This window comes from Oryzias latipes, chromosome 2 (assembly GCF_053564925.1).
Source record: "Oryzias latipes strain Hd-rR chromosome 2, Olatipes_Hd-rR_3.1".
In the NCBI taxonomy this organism is placed as follows: Eukaryota; Metazoa; Chordata; class Actinopteri; order Beloniformes; family Adrianichthyidae; genus Oryzias; species Oryzias latipes.
Window position 1 is genome coordinate 51,437,501 of NC_136238.1, and position 18,467 is coordinate 51,455,967.

The window sequence follows — 18,467 nt, forward strand, 5'->3', positions numbered from 1 at the left end:
GATAGATGAGGAATGGATGGAAGGATGGATGGATGGATGGATGAAGGATGGATGATGGATGAATGATGGATGGATGGATGATGGATGATGGATGGATGGATGATGGATGATGGATGATGAATGGATGATGGGTGAAGGATGGATGAAGGATGGATGATGGATGGATGGATGAAGGATAGATGAGGAATGGATGGAAGGATGGATGCATGGATGGATGATGGATGATGGATGGATGGATGATGGATGATTAATGGATGATGGGTGAAGGATGGATGGATGGATGATGGATGGATGGATGGATGATGGATGGATGATGGCTGAAGGATGGATGGATGGATGGAAGGATGGTGGATGGATGGATGATGGATGGATGGATGGATGATGGATGGATGGATGATGGATGGATGGATGGATGAATGGTGAAGGATGGATGGAAGGATGGAAGGATGGATGGAAGGAAGGATGGATGGAAGGATGGATGAAGGATGGATGATGGATGGATGGATGAAGGATAGATGAGGAATGGATGGAAGGATGGATGGATGGATGGATGATGGATGGATGGATGATGGATGGATGGATGATGGATGATGAATGGATGATGGGTGAAGGATGGATGGAAGGATGGATGAAGGAAGGATGGATGGATGATGGGTGAAGGATGGATGGATGGATGGATGGATGGATGGAAGGATGATGGATGAAGGATGGATGGATGGATGATGGATGAAGGATGGATGGATGGATGATGGATGGATGGATGAATGATGGATGGATGGATGGATGGATGGATGGAAGGATGAAAGATGGATGGATGATGGATGGATGGATGGATGGATGGAAGGATGATGGATGGATGAATGGATGGATGGATGAAAGATGGATGGATGATGGATGGATGGATGGATGGATGGATGGATGGATGGAAGGATGATGGATGGATGGATGGATGGATGGATGATGGATGGATGGATGAAAGATGGATGGATGAAGGATGGATGGATGGATGGATGGAAGGATGATGGATGGATGGATAGATGGATGGATGATGGATGGATGGATGGATGGAAGGATGATGGATGGATGCATGGATGGATGGATGAAGGATGGATGGATGGATGGATAAATGGAAGGATGGATGGATGGATAAATGGAAGGATGATGGATGGATGCATGGATGGATGGATGGATGGATGGATGGATGGAAGGATGGATGGAAGGATGGATGGATGGATGGATGATGGATGATGAATGGATGGATGGAAGGATGATGGCTGAAGGATGGATGGATGGATGATGGATGGATGAAGGATGGATGGATGGATGAAGGATAGATGATGAATGGATGAAAGGATGGATGAATGATGGATGGATGGATGAAGGATAGATGAGGAATGGATGGAAGGATGGATGGATGATGGATGGAGGATGGATGGATGGATGAAGGAAGGATGGATGGAAGGATGGATGATGGATGGATGAAGGATGGATGGATGGATGAAGGATAGATGAGGAATGGATGGAAGGATGGATGGATGGATGATGGATGGATGGATGATGGAAGGATGATGGCTGAAGGATGGATGGATGGATGATGGATGGATGAAGGATAGATGAGGAATGGATGGAAGGATGGATGGATGGATGATGGATGGATGAAGGATGGATGGATGGATGAAGGATGGATGAAGGATGGATGGATGGATGAAGGATAGATAAGAATGGATGGAAGGATGGATGGATGGATGGATGGATGGATGGATGGATGGATGGAAGGATGGATGGAAGGATGGATGGATGGATGGATGATGGATGATGAATGGATGGATGGAAGGATGATGGCTGAAGGATGGATGGATGGATGATGGATGGATGAAGGATGGATGGATGGATGAAGGATAGATGATGAATGGATGAAAGGATGGATGGATGAATGATGGATGGATGGATGAAGGATAGATGAGGAATGGATGGAAGGATGGATGGATGGATGGATGGATGGATGGATGGAGGATGGATGGATGGATGAAGGAAGGATGGATGGAAGGATGGATGATGGATGGATGAAGGATGGATGGATGGATGAAGGATAGATGAGGAATGGATGGAAGGATGGATGGATGGATGATGGATGGATGATGGATGGATCGATGATGGATGGATGGATGAAGGAAGGATGGATGGAAGGATGGATGATGGATGGATGAAGGATGGATGGATGGATGAAGGATAGATGAGGAATGGATGGAAGGATGGATGGATGGATGGATGGAGGATGGATGGATGGATGAAGGAAGGATGGATGGAAGGATGGATGATGGATGGATGAAGGATGGATGGATGATGGAAGGATGATGGCTGAAGGATGGATGGATGGATGATGGATGGATGAAGGATGGATGATGGATGGATGAAGGATAGATGAGGAATGGATGGAAGGATGGATGGATGGATGATGGATGGATGATGGATGGATCGATGATGGATGGATGAAGGAAGGATGGATGGAAGGATGGATGATGGATGGATGAAGGATGGATGGATGGATGAAGGATAGATGAGGAATGGATGGAAGGATGGATGGATGGATGATGGATGGATGGATGATGGAAGGATGAAGGATAGATAAGAATGGATGGAAGGATGGATGGATGGATGGATGGATGATGGATGGATGGATGATGGATGGATGATGGGTGAAGGATGGATGGATGGATGATGGATGGATGGATGATGGAAGGATGATGGCTGAAGGATGGATGGATGGATGATGGATGGATGAAGGATGGATGATGGATGGATGAAGGATAGATGAGGAATGGATGGAAGGATGGATGGATGGATGATGGATGGATGATGGATGGATCGATGATGGATGGATGAAGGAAGGATGGATGGAAGGATGGATGATGGATGGATGAAGGATGGATGGATGGATGAAGGATAGATGAGGAATGGATGGAAGGATGGATGGATGGATGATGGATGGATGGATGATGGAAGGATGAAGGATAGATAAGAATGGATGGAAGGATGGATGGATGGATGGATGGATGGATGATGGATGGATGGATGATGGATGGATGATGGGTGAAGGATGGATGGATGGATGGATGGATGGAAGGATGATGGCTGATGGATGGATGAAGGATGGATGGATGGATGATGGATGGATGGATGATGGATGGATGGATGATGGATGAAGGATGGATGGATGATGGATGGATGGATGATGGATGAAGGATGGATGGATGATGGATGGATGGATGATGGATGAAGGATGGAATAATAGATGATAGATAATAATAATAATAATAGAATGGATGGAGGATGAGGTCAGAATCAGAGCAGGACATCACCACCCACTGGTGGGACAGCAGCAGGTAAAAATGGGGGCGGAGCCGACTCGGCACATCCTGCCTGATGGCAGCATTAGCCCACAGACCCCCCTCCCCTCCCCCGAGCATCCATCCTTATCTCTGTCCAGGAAAACTTCTGGAAGTGGGGAGGAAGGTTGATATCAGGCTTTATTTAGTCCACAGCGGGTCCAGAATACAGATCAGGTTGCAGCAGAGCATCACCTCCCAGCTGTTCTGTCCTTGAGGAGAGGAGCAGCGTATCCCATGATGCTCTGCTGGAAGGAGCCAGGAATGAAGCATCGATTGGAGGCAGAAACCCAAGCGTGTCCTTGAACTATTATGTTCATGTGGGATAGAAATAGTTGAGGAAGACGAGGCTTCTTCATTTCAGGACTCCCAAAAGTTTCTCAGAGACGGAGCAGAAAATCAGACGTTTGTCGTCATTTTTAGACTCAAACGTGGAGTTTTAGAGTCTGAGAGTGATGAAGGCCCACAAACTCATGAAACACACAGAAAACAGAGGGAAGCATCTAGATGAGCTGATCCAGACACACAGCTGATGGCAGAGCCTGGAACCGGTCCTCCAGAACCAGAACCACAGAACCAGAACCTCAGAACCTGGAGCCGGTCCTCCAGAACCTCAGAACCAGAACCACAGAACCAGAACCTCAGAACCAGAACCTTCCTCTGAAGAACTGTCTGTCAACACATTCTGAGCGCTTTTTGTTTGGTCACTCGGTTGCTGATCCAGCAGCTGTTAGGGTAGAAGATGTCCATGATAGAGTGAGGTGGAAAAGGATGATTCGCTGTGGCGACCCCTGATGGGAAAAGCCCAAAGAGAAAGAAGACTCGGTTGCTGATCCAGTTGTTGCTTTTTTGTCTTGATGATGTCATCCCTCCTCCCTCCCCTAACACATACATTAGTGTTATCTTAGTGGGAGACCCCCCCCCCCCCCCCCCCCCCACACACACACACACACACGTCCATCAAAGGATCTAACACAGGGACAACCCCATAGCCCCCCCCCAGGCCAATGTGGTACACTCCAGGTCCAGGTGTCAGCTTCTGCGGCTAACCCCCCCCCCATCCCCGTCAGCGAATGATTCCTGATGGATGTAAAGGAACCGCTGCAGGTGGGGGGGGGGCGCTAACACCCCAACAAGCGTACAGCGGCCTGCTGGGTCTGTCAGCCCATGATCCCACCCGGGGGGAGGGGGGGGCGGCAGGATGTGAAATCTGCTGTAAATAAAACAAACAGAGAATTTTTCACGGGACGGTGTTTCTGCTGGGGTGACAGCGGGAAGCGGCCCCCCCAGCCCCCTCCCCCAGATGAGGAGTAAACTGAACCAATCAGCTGACGGTTGATGCAGAGATGGATGCTCCGCCAGCCGGCATGAAATATGCATGGCCCCCCCACATCCAGAAAGGATTTTGTGGATTTTGTGGAGTCGACCTGCTGTCTGCTGTGATGTTCCTGGGAGCTACACACACACATGTACACACACACACACACACACACATGCACGCGCACACACATACACACACCCACACACACATGCACATACATGCACACATACATGAACGCACACACACATTGAATACACACGCACACACACACATGCACGCACACACACATACACACACCCACACACACATGCACATACATGCACACATGCACACACACACACATACATGAACGCACACACACATGCACATGGACACACACACACACATGCACACACACACACATACATGAACACACACACATGCACATGGACACACACACACACATGCACACACACACACACACACATTGAATACACACGCATGCACACACACATGCACACACACATACATTGAATACACACGCACACACACACACACACACATGCACATGCATGCACACACACACATGCACACACACACACACATTGAATACACACGCATGCACACACACATGCGCACACACACGCACACAAACATACATTCACACACACATGCGCACACATGCACATGCACACATACACTCATACATGCATGCAGATAAACACACACATGCACACACACATGCACACACACACACACACACACACACATATACACTCATACATGCATGCACATAAACACACACATGCACACACACACATGAACACACACACACACATTGAATACATGCACACACACATGCGCACACATGCACACATACACTCATACATGCATGCAGATAAACACACACATGCACACACACACATGCACACACAAATGCACACACACACACACATATACACTCATACATGCATGCACATAAACACACACATGCACACACACACATGTACACGCTCATGCACATACATGCGCACACACACACATGCACACACACACATGTACACACTCATGCACATGCATGCCTACACTCATGCACACAGCCACACACACATATACACACTCATGCACACAGCCACACACACATATACACACACATGCACACAGCCACACACACACCAAACACACTACACCCCCGGGCGTTTCATGTCGGTGTCAGCATCCATCTACTGTAATAGTCGTCTCAGAAACACCAGCGTCCAGAATACTCCCATCATGATGGGGAGGGGGGCGGTCCTGCTGTGTGCAACACAAGACACTAGCAGGACCCCCACCGAAAAGGGTCAAACCTGTGCGGGACAAAGGTGACCCGGACCAGACGTCAGGGGGTGGACCGCACAGAGAGAACATGTTCTGTGTTGGGGGGCAGAAGACACATGAGGGGGAGTCAGGGGGGGTGGGGGAGACGCGGGCGTGTCGAACAGATTCCTCAGAAACAGCATCATCATCGGTAAACACTCTGGAAATACATCAACTGATGATCGGAGCGGGATGTTCCTCCTCACCCAGTCTGGTTCTGTCAGTTCTGTGCTGTAGAACCCAGAAGTCTCAGCATCAAACGGACCTGCAGGAAAGTGGCAGCCAGACGGAACACTAGAGTCTCCGTTGAACAGAACTGTTTAGTTTAGTTAGTTCAGTTTAGTATTTTCCTATTGAATTCTATGTGTTCATGATCTTTTCATTGTATGTTTTACTTTAGCTAGAGACACCGTACAAACATTAAAATGATCACAAGGCTTTGGACTATAAAATACGTTTAGAAATCATTATGGGATGTCGACACAACCTATTGCTTGGTGGCCTTTTTATGACAAAATCTGAAGCAAATATTGCAATAAACTTCATCCATGGCTGGAACTGAACATAATGAAATTCACTGAATCTGGACATATAAGGAATGTGGGCGTGGTTAGCCAACAAACTTCGTTGCTAAGGACGTCCAAAGGTTTACTTTTACCGATTCGTCTGAAACTGACATCGATTTGTTAGTCATCTATAGTCTGTGCTGTAAAGGAGGAGAATCGGACCCAAAAGGAGGGAAGTTCTGATTTAGAGGAAGAAACGGACGATCTGGATGTTCAGACTCTACGACAGCAAACTGGAGCTTTAAGCAGGAAGTAAATGAAGGCCAGAATATGAAAGAAAGGGTTCAGTCCTGAGTGAAAAGAGGGAAGATGCTGGACTGAGCACACAGGCCTGGGGGGTGTCTGTGGATGACAGGCCCCCCATGCTGACATTCTGAGGTCTGTTGGTCAGGAAGTCCATCATCCATGAACAGAGCGTGGATGAGAGGCCCAGATTGGAGAGTTTGTGGAGCAGTTTGTGGGGATCACAGAGTTCTCTTTTACTTGTTTTTGTGTTTTTATAATAATGATTTGATTTCATGTGTGGGGATTGGTTTGTTTTTATATGGAAAGCACCTTGAGCTGTCTGTTTGACATGAAAGCTGCTTTACAAATAAATTCTGTAATTTCCAAACAAAGAGCATCCTGACGTAGGAGTTTGGCTGCTCCGGGGGGGTCGGGGCTGTGTGAGGTGTGGTGGAAATGGCGTCCTCTGTAGATCCATCTGCCCGCTAATCAAACTGATGGTTGTTAAAGTTTGCGGGGATGTTGTCTTTGATACGTTCTAAGACGATCCTCCCAAACGTTTCATTTAACCGCAGTGAGGGCAGCTGGACGGTCGTCATTGTCTCCTTTATTTAATCAGACATAAAAAAGGGCGACACGCTAACGTGACGGTCACCCACAGCCTCACATTAGCGTGCTCGTGTGGGTTTTCTCTGAGTGCTTCAGTTTCCCCCACCCAACCAAGAACTACTGACTGTTTAGTTCAAGAAAATTAAATTCCTCCTAAAAACTGTCTGTAGGCAAAAAAAACCCTTTAGTTCAATTCAATTCAGTTTTATTTGTAGTCCAAATCCACAACAACAGTCGTCTCGATGGGCTTCGTATCGTAATTGAAAAAGTAAAACATGAACTCAAAAGGATCATGAATACAAAGAGTTCAATAGGAAAATACTAAAATGAACTAACAAACTGACTAAGCTATACTGGCATCCCTGCCCTTAGACCCCCCTTACACCCCCCTTCGCGGTAAGGAAAAACTCCCAAAAAACGGATTCCGTAGTTTGAGATTGTTGGCAGACATTTGGACAAGGCCAGCATTGAGGCAGGGGTTACGGGGTCGGCGCCCTCTGGGTGAGGGGCGGGCGGTGGTGAAAGGCCGGGAACGGCGGCCCGTGGCCGTGCTGGATGGCTGGCCGCTGTGGCGTGGGTTGTGGGAGGGGCTTGGGATTCTGGGGCCAGCTGCCCCTCGCCTGGTGTTTTGCCAGTTGCTTGGCCTGGCCCCCCGGGGGTCAATGATGCATCCACAGAAGAGGGGTAAAGGGGTTCATTTATTTGTTTTCATTTTATTTTGTTTATTTTACCTTGATTTATTTTATTTTGTTTATTTTTTTAATAAATTTACTGAAGTGAGGAAACAATATTTTGGGCACATGTCCACGTCAGTGACCCCCCACTCAAGATCACGCAATAAACTACCACAGGACCCCCCCCCGATCTAAGTCTAAGAGCCAGACCTGGGAGATCAGACTGCAGTGACCCGTTGACTGAGAAGATGTGGAGGATCCCTCTGAGGAAAACACTGGAGTCACAAATATGAATTCAAATAGATCAATAACCAAATTAATACATGAATAAACCTTAACAGACAGATGTTTAACAGAAAATATGAACTTATATACAGAAACACATATCAAATGAGTAAAAAGAGAACATAAATGATTCAAATATCAAATTCCTACATTTCAACTAAAAGCAGTTTAAAAAGGTCTTGAGATTCCATTAGAAACATGAACAGTCTCTGCAGCCCTGAGGCATGCTGGGAGGCCGTTCCACTGCGAGCTCCAGAAAAACTGAATGAGGCCTCGCCGTTACTTTTGGGATAACCAAAAGGCCGGAATCAGAGGACCTCAGGGTCTGCGGGGGCTCCTACTTTAAAATCATATCAGATGAACATGACGGCCCGAGACCATGAAAACACTTAGGAACCAATCAAAGAACTTTGAATTCACATAAAGTCACATCAGGGAATATTTTATAGTGACTGATCAAACCCAAAACCCAAATTTTCCCCTCCGTGAACCGCCACCTTATCGTGGTGGGGGGGTTTGAGGGCTCGAGTGATCCGAGGACCTAAGCTGGCCCTGGTAGGGTCTCCCATGCCAGACGGTCCTAGGTGACGAGCCAGACTAAGAGCGGTTCAGAACCAAACAAATGATGGCATCCATTCAAAAGGTACAGACTAAACTAAACAGACTAGGCTTTTCAAATATGTCCAGCATGAGAGGCTTTCAGCTCTCATCTGGTTTATTTGACCTCTGCCATGTTGGATAAAAAGAACGTGAGTCTACATAGGGTTCTATGGTGTAGTGGTTAGCACGCTGGACTCTGACTCCAGTAGTCTGAGTTCAAATCTCAGTAGAACCTTGAAACTCTCTTTACTCATCAAGGATCTAAACTATCCAGTGCCTCAAACTAAGACCTCAAAAATGACCACCTTCTGTCCTCTAACAACTCATTTCTTTGTTCCCTCAAAGATATTTGTATGCACTTTACTGTTAACCATTCAACTATTAATAAACTCCTTCAGCTTATTTCAGCTCTTACTTTTGGTTTTTCTAATCCTTCAACTTGTTAACATATTCCAGGTTTTCCGGGATTTTTTCCCCTAGTAAAATACAGGGAAGTTATGGTGCATGAGGTCGCCGGTTCAAGACCCGGTTCGGACACTTCAAATTTTTAAACCATTCAACTATTAAAATGTTTAACTATTTCATCTTATTTCAGCCATGACTTTTGGTCCTTCAACTTTTGAAGATTTTCTAGGATTTTCCAAGAATTTTGCTTCGTTGAAATACATGGAGAATCCTTGAAACCTTTGTTTCTTTCAACCATTATAACTTTAACATGTCTTTAGCTAGAAACACCATTTAAACATTAAACTGCTCACAAGGCTTTGGACTATAAAATACGTTTAGAAACCATTATGGGATGTCGAAACAACCTACGGTTTGTTGGCCATGGCTGGAACTGAACATATTGAAATTCACTGAATCTGGACATATAAGGAATGTGGGCGTGGTTAGCAAACAAACTTCGTTGCTAAGGACGTCCAAAGGTTTAATTTCTCCGATTTGTCTGAAACTGACGTCGATCTGTTCGTCATCCCCAGGCGACCCACACATAAAATGGTTGCTATGGAGATAAAAACAATAGAAAAGCCGCCATTTTGAAAAAAGTGGATTTTCTATCAACTTAAAACATGTAGCTTTTACCAATATGATACTCTCAAACAAAAAGTTTTTTTGAGTCAGTTGATGATGCTGATTCCAGTGCTAGCACTTTTAGCCATTTTAGCAACATCTTCAAATTTTCAACAGTTCAGCCATTTTTTCAACAATTTCAGCTTAATTTGATGCTTAACTCCTACAAATTTTGACCTATTTAAACCATTCTACTATTACAACATTCAACGTTTTCAGCTTATTCCTGCTATGACTTTTGGTCCTTTAAGTCTTCAAGATATTCCAGGATTTTTGCTCAATTAAAATACATTGTGCTTAACATCTTTTACAGTTTTTTACCTACTTTAACCACTCTACTATTAAACAGTTCAGCTCATTCCTTTCCGCTAACACATTTGTTCCTTCAAATCTTCAAATTTTCAACAGTTCAGCCATTTCTTCAGCAAATTCAGCTTTCATTCAGCAGTGCAGCATTCAACCTGCATTTTCTTCTGGAAATGCAGCTCCTTCTAGTTCAAAGGTGTTTCCTGTGCTCAGGGTTCGGATGTCAGATTGAAGGTTTGGGCCGACGGGTCTTTAAGTGAATTCAGTTTCCAGATGTTCAGCAGTTTTGGTCGGTTCAGAATTACACAGTTTATGCAAATTTTATGTATTTTTACGTACATCTTATAGATGTACGTGCAATTATGCAACTGTGCATGATTTTGAAATTATGCAACTGTGCATGATTTTTGCCACATGCATACGTTCCAGGAGCGTTCCACATTTGTCTAACGGACTTTTCACGCATAGACCACAGTTTTGTAACCTTTAGATCACGAAGGCTGTATCAGATTTGGAGCCAGCTTTGGCTTTGATGTTGTTCACATGTTCTTTGGTTTATTCGCATTCCTGCCGTGGTTCTGTGAAACTTTCACATAAACCTTTCAGACTCTATCACGTCTGAAGTCAGCCTGTGACTGAGGACTGTGGAGCTGGGAAAGCTCCTCTTCCCATTTCTGCGATACATTACCTTGCCAGGTTCCCCCCGCTCCCTTTTTAATCTCCACTCTTGAGGCTTCTGCTAACGCACGCTCTGCTAACGCGCGCTCTGCTAACGCGCGCTCTGCTAACGCGCGTTCTGCTAACGCGCGCTCTGCTAACGCGCGCTCTGCTAACGCGCGCTCTGCTAACGCGCGCTCTGCTTACGCACGTTCTGCTAACGCACGCTCTGCTAACGCGCGTTCTGCTAACGCGCGCTCTGCTAACGCGCGCTCTGCTAACGCGCGCTCTGCTAACGCGCGCTCTGCTAACGCGCGCTCTGCTAACGCGCGCTCTGCTAACGCGCGCTCTGCTAACGCACGTTCTGCTAACGCACGCTCTGCTAACGCACGTTCTGCTAACGCACGCTCTGCTAACGCACGCTCTGCTAACGCACGCTCTGCTAACGCACGCTCTGCTAACGCACGCTCTGCTAACGCACGTTCTGCTAACGCACGCTCTGCTAACGCACGTTCTGCTAACGCACGCTCTGCTAATGCACGTTCTGCTAACGCACGCTCTGCTAACGCACGCTCTGCTAACGCACGCTCTGCTAACGCACGCTCTGCTAACGCACGCTCTGCTAACGCACGTTCTGCAGGCGTCTTCACCTGCTCCAGCTTTCTAATGGGCTTTCACTCTGTCCTCCTTTGACTGACACCTCCCACTGTCTCCCCCCATGCAGAGGGAATGTTTCAGCCCCTCACCCTTCCTCCCTGCTTCACGGCTCCTCCGACTGCCTCTCCGCTCCACTGTACCTGCCATGTCGCGTCACCGGGGGCCGGTGAGGAAGGGGCTTCCTGGCGTGACAGACGTGCCGTCAGCCTCGCTATGGAAGCAGAACCCCTCAGAGGTCCACAGTGACTGGCAGTTGGTGGACGGGGTCACGGAGGCTGACCGCATTAATGGCACCGCCCGGCCTGAGCGTGATGATGTCATAACCGCCGTTCACAGAGAGGCCACGGAGCTGCTAAAAAACTCCTGAGCAATGGATGGTGAGGAGAGCAGCTCCCCTCTGGATGGAGCAGGAGAGCAGCTCCCCTCTGGATGGAGGAGGAGAGCAGCTCCCCTCTGGATGGAGGAGGAGAGCGGCTCCCCTCTGGATGGAGGAAAGCAGCTCCCTTCTGGATGGAGCAGGAGAGCAGCTCCCCTCTGGATGGAGGAGGAGAGCAGCTCCCCTCTGGATGGAGGAGGAGAGCAGCTCCCCTCTGGATGGAGGAGAGCAGCTCCCCTCTGGATGGAGGAGGAGAGCAGTTTCCCTCTGGATGGAGGAGGAGAGCAGCTCCCCTCTGGATGGAGGAGGAGAGCAGCTCCCCTCTGGATGGAGCAGGAGAGCAGCTTCCCTCTGGATGGAGCAGGAGAGCAGCTCCCCTCTGGATGGAGGAGGAGAGCAGCTCCCCTCTGGATGGAGCAGGAGAGCAGCTTCCCTCTGGATGGAGCAGGAGAGCAGCTCCCCTCTGGATGGAGGAGAGCATCCGTCTCCTCCCCCCTTCATGAATCTTGACATCATAACGGGCTGAGAGAACAGAAAACGTCTTTTCTTTGCCCCTCCTCCTTTTGAAAACAACATCAGCAGAGCGCTAACCATGGGAGACTGGGACGTTAGAAAGTGTCCTGGTTCTACAGGAAGCAGACCAGACCAAACGGCAGAAGATACCATCAGGACTTCCTGGAACTACCAGTAACCTTCCTTCATTTTCCGTCTGTGTTGTCATCAAATACATCATCAAGTAGTTCCGGATCTTCCGCCGCGTCTGTACTTCCTGTAGAAGGAAGAGCCGCTCAGTTCCTGAGACAGACATCATGCTTCTGGTTGCAGCTCGCCGATTGGCTCACAGTGAAAGGCCGCCTGCTGATTGGCTGATTAATTGATCTATTGTAGGTCAGTGCGCGTGCTCGTATGTGCACGTTTCACACGCAGACAAAGCCTTTCTACGGATGGTTCTGGTCCGATCGGTGTGACGCTGTGAAGACAGGAGAACAGAGGGAACCTGGTTTGCCTGACAGCCGCTGGGATAGGCTCCAGCATCCCCGTGGCCTCCAAAGGGATTAGGATGAGAAACTGCATGGATGGATCTCCTTAAGATGTATCGTTCCATCGCCATCACGTGTGATTTGCTGACTCAACGATTCTACCGATGAGAATTTCTGCAGTCAAGCAACAAATCCCTGTTTTTTTCCAGGAAAATCTATATTTTTCTGGAATAATCTGTTTTCTAATCTGGGATTAAACGTGTTCTGAAGACACTCTGTGCTCCATGCAGCTGAACTGCAGAGCAGATCCAGCGCCGTGCTGAGACCTCATCCTCCTCACGCCGCTGTCTTCCTCAGCATCCGTAGCTGCAGCCACGCAGCCCGCCGCAGCCCGCCACGGTGCTCAAAGGCCCGCCGGCAGCGGGGAGCACGCTGAAGCAGAGCTGAGGAGTTGATCATCTCCTCTCTGATGCAGGAGGTGCAGCCCCACAGCGCCCCCATGTGGGGGATCACAGATGATGCAGATCACAGGGGGTCAGGTCACTTTGATCTTCTTAGTATTATGGTCTGTTTTGGCCCAAAGCTTCACCATTTTTCTGTTCTGATGGTAAAAGTCCTGAAGCCAAAGCAAATCAGAGCGTTTACTTCAGAGGCCTGCTTCTGTCTTTGCTACTGAAGGAGAAGGCTGAGGGAGGAAGATGGAGGAGGTCCTCCTCTGTGGGAGGAACGCTCCAACATCCAAGACCTGAAAAAGACCATCGTCTGCGGAGCAGAAACCTAAGGAGTCTCTGTATGTCAGGGCCTCTACCCAGAGATCATGTAAGTAATACTCCAGCAAACGGAGGAGAGAGGAGAACCTCTGTGGACGGAGGAGAGAGGAGAACCTCTGTGAACGAAGAGAGGAGAACCTCTGTGAACGGAGGAGAAGAGAGGAGAACCTCAACAGACAAAGGAGATCTCCGGTCTACAGCATCAAGGAGGACTTGATGGACAAATGTCTCTGATGTTCTCCTGTCCCGCCTGCAGATCCTGCTAAAGTGGTTCCTCAACGGTTCTCCAACAGAAGCTGACTAGAACGCTGAAGGTCCACGAGTGAAACAGTTAAAGCTGGAACCAAATCCTTCCAGGTGGAGTCATGGTTGGTGACCCACTCCTGTTTTCTCCTCCTGCTGCTGCACAGAAGGAGGATGGAAGTGAATGTCTGCTGTGATGGAGACCACATGGTGCTGCTGCGCCGCAGCTAGGCTCCGCCCATTCCTCAGATGGCGCTTCCAGGTGTGTGATAAGGCCATGATGGTGTCATATCAGCAGCTCTGCAGCTTCACACTGACTGCTAATGGCAGCGGCGTGGTGATAAAACGGTGAGCCGTGAAGGTCAGAGACGTCTGTGTTTGTGCTGCTTCCAAACAGCATGCTCTGCTGCAGCTCTGGGACTCTGAACATGAAGCAGACTGGAAGTTTCTGTCTGTGATGCATAAAAATACACACAGCACCCTCTGCTGTCCACAAAGACGTACTGCATGGATCTGAGCACGCTCAGTGAAGAGTGTCCCCGCCAAAATCTGAATAAAGCCCACCTACTCGTTCAAAAATAGAGGCATGACTCTAAATAATCCTTTAGGTTTTATTGTGACAAACTGGTGACCGCTTCAGCATGAACAATGGTTTTACCCAAAAGTACCTGGGATAGGCTCCAGCGACCCTGTGACCCCTAATGGAGTACATTGAGTTTCCCACTGGTGAACACCCCACTGAACAAACAACCAGCTCAACAAACACCCCGCTGAACAAAAAGTCTACCAAATGAACTGTCTCCTGGATGAACAGCCTACTGAACAAATAGTTTACTGAACGAACAGTCTACTGTACGAACAACCTACTGAACGAACAGTTTACTGAACGAACAGTCTACTGAACGAACAGTCTACTGTACGAACAGTTTACTGAACGAACAGTTTACTGAACGAACAGCCTACTGAACGAACAGTCTACTGTACGAACAGTTTACTGAACGAACAGTTTACTGAACGAACAGTTTACTGAACGAAAAGCTTACTGAACGAACAGCCTACTGAACAAAAAGTCTACTGAACGAACAGTCTACTGAACAAAAAGCCTACTGAACTAACAGTTTACTGAACGAACAACCTACTGAACGAACAGTCTACTGAACGAACAGTCTACTGTACGAACAGTTTACTGAACGAACAGTCTACTGTACGAACAGTTTACTGAACGAACAGTTTACTGAACGAACAGTTTACTGAACGAAAAGCTTACTGAACGAACAGCCTACTGAACAAAAAGTCTACTGAACGAACAGTCTACTGAACAAAAAGCCTACTGAACTAACAGTCTACTGTACGAACAACCTACTGAACGAACAGTTTACTGAACGAACAACCTACTGAACGAACAGTCTACTGAACGAACAGTCTACTGTACGAACAGTTTACTGAACGAAAAGCTTACTGAACGAACAGTCTACTGAACAAAAAGTCTACTGAACGAACAGTCTACTGAACGAACAGCCTGCTGAACGAACAGTCTACTGTACGAACAGTTTACTGAACGAACAGTTTACTGAACGAACAGTTTACTGAACGAAAAGCTTACTGAACGAACAGCCTACTGAACAAAAAGTCTACTGAACGAACAGTCTACTGAACAAAAAGCCTACTGAACTAACAGTTTACTGAACGAACAACCTACTGAACGAACAGTCTACTGAACGAACAGTCTACTGTACGAACAGTTTACTGAACGAACAGTTTACTGAACGAACAGTTTACTGAACGAACAGTCTACTGAACGAACAGCCTGCTGAACGAACAGTTTACTGAACTAACAGTTTACTGAACGAACAACCTACTGAACGAACAGTCTACTGAACGAACAGTCTACTGTACGAACAGTTTACTGAACGAACAGTTTACTGAACGAACAGTTTACTGAACGAACAGTCTACTGAACGAACAGCCTGCTGAACGAACAGCCTGCTGAACGAACAGTCTCCTGAATGAACAGCCTCCTAAACGTAAACCCTCCTAAAAAGAACTGCCCCCCACACACCATTCCTCTCCGTCATGCTCTGAATCCTCCTCACCATAAGGAACCCCCTCCTTTCACACAGGCCCCCAAAGGCAGTGCCCTGCAGGGTTCATGTGGTCCCAGCTGACCTACAGTTTCTTCCCACCTGCAGATGGAAAGCACAGATGTCCTCAACAGAATGAAGGAGTGTCAGTTTCCTGAAAACATTCAGCGCCACTGGGATTTCCAGAACCTTTATTGGGTTCTACTGTAAACCCAGAACAACAGCAGACATCATCTCTGGTTGTCTAAAACCATTTTCTATCCTCCAATGACTGAAACACTTGAGGGAATGATTCCATTCAGAGAGATCTATCTTCCAGCAGGTTTTTCCGGTCTCTGTGAGGAAAGCAGACGCCTCAGGGTGGTTCATTAAGGACAACGTCTGCTCTCCTATTTCCCCCAGCCTGCATATCCCGGTTAAATATAGAGCTGACAGTTAACTGACTCTTACTCAGCTTATGACAGCCGAGTAATGTGACGATCAGGTCTGTACACGTTCATTCTGTGACATCTACATCCAACTAGCATAGAGGGCCTAAAGGCCTTCCTCAACATCCGTGTGAAATGATGATGTTTACAGACAGAACTGTTCCCAAACCTCTGCCTTCCTTTCCCAGTTCTGATTGGATCAAACGTGTAATTCCTGAAATGACCACTGGAAGCTGGTTTCAGAAATAACTATATAGGGATTGCCAGGTTTGGTTTCACATTACAATAACTGTGCATGTAGTCTGGTTGTATTTGCTTTATTTTCTATTCAGGTTCTAGGGTCCAGAGAATACAGACTCAGAAAAAAGATGGAAAAGGCCTAACTTATGCTGCATTCATTAAAACACAGAAACCTGTTTGTTTTTGATGAGGTTTCCTTCTTGGTTGGGGAACAGTAACCAACTGTGGGATTTTTCCAGAAAGTTTGGTGTCGTTCAGTCCGGGATTGGATAGTATGATGATATGTATCGTCTGTTGGTCCGTCCGTCCGACCTCTTCCGCTCATCCGGGACCGGGTCGTGGGGGCAGTAGTCTGAGCAAAGATTCCCAGACTTCCCTCTCTCTGGCCACTTCCTGAAGCTCCTCTGGGGGGATCCCGAGACGTTCCCGGTTCAGCCGAGATATATAGTCCTGGGTCATGCCCGGGGTCTCCGCCCAGTGGGACATACCTGGAACACCTACCCAGGGAGGCATACAGGAGGCATCCGGACTAGATGGCCGAGCCACCTCAACTGGCTGCTCTGGATGTGGAGGAGAAGTGGTTCTACTCCAAGCTCTCAGTGGGTGATCGAGCTCCTCCCCCTATCTCTAAGGGAGTGTCCAGGCCCCCACAGAGGAAGCTCATTTCATCCACTTGTGTTTGGGCCATGACCCAGGACTCATGACCACAGGTGAGCATTGGAACAAAGATTCATTCATCTTCTGCCGTTTTATTACGGGGCTGCCGGAGCCTACCCCAGCCACTTGTGGACGAAGGCAGGGGACACCCTGGACAGTTCGCCAGTCTGTCGCAGGGCTGCAATCACATTCACACTCGACCTATGAAGCATGTTTTTGGACAGTGAGAGGAAGACAGAGACCCCGGAGAGAACCCAGGCATGCACAGGGAGAACATGCAGAAAGGTCCCCCATTGATGTTCTGTTTGAGGTCCCCCAGCCAAGACTTGAACCGGGGGCCTTCTTGCTGTGGGGCAAGGGCGCTAACCACTGCACCACTGTGCAGCCCACTGGAACAAAGATCAACTGGTAAATTGAGAGCTTTGCTTTCTGGCTCAGCTCTCTCTTCACCACAACGGACCGGTACAGCGACCGCATGACAGTGGCTGCACCAAACCGGCTGTTGATCTCACGGTCCAATCATTCCTCCCTCACAGACAAGACCCCAAGATATTTAAATCTTCCACCTTGGGAAGGAGCACTCCACCCCCCAGAGAGGGAAACCACCTTTCTCCGGTCGAGAACCATGGCTCAGATTTAGCTGTGCTAACCCTCATCCCTTCACACTCGGCCACAAACCGCCCTAAGGCGTGCTGGAGGTCCTGGCTCAATGAAGCCAACAGGACAACATCATCTACAAAGTGCAGAGAGGAAATCCTGTGGTCCCCAGACCCCATCCGGTCCCTGGCTGAGCCTACAAATTCTGCCCACAAAGACTGTGAACAGAACCGGTGATAAAGGACAGCCCTGCTGGAGTCCGGCTCATTGGGGAAGTCCATTTCCACAATGTAATTATAAACTTGTCTTCAAATACATTTACAAACAAAATTGTTCCGATGTATGTTGTCATGGGGTTTATGAAAACTGGTCATGTTGTCTGGTCCTGTTTCAGTTTTTGGTT

At 47.8% G+C, this 18,467-nt stretch overlaps 1 non-coding gene across 1 annotated transcript; it reads left to right on the plus strand.

Annotated features, from left to right (window-relative positions):
- Positions 1 to 9,164: 9,164 nt before the first annotated feature.
- trnaq-cug (transfer RNA glutamine (anticodon CUG)) lies at positions 9,165 to 9,236 on the plus strand. The gene has a single exon. It is a non-coding gene; the product is annotated as a tRNA-Gln (tRNA).
- Positions 9,237 to 18,467: the final 9,231 nt, after the last annotated feature.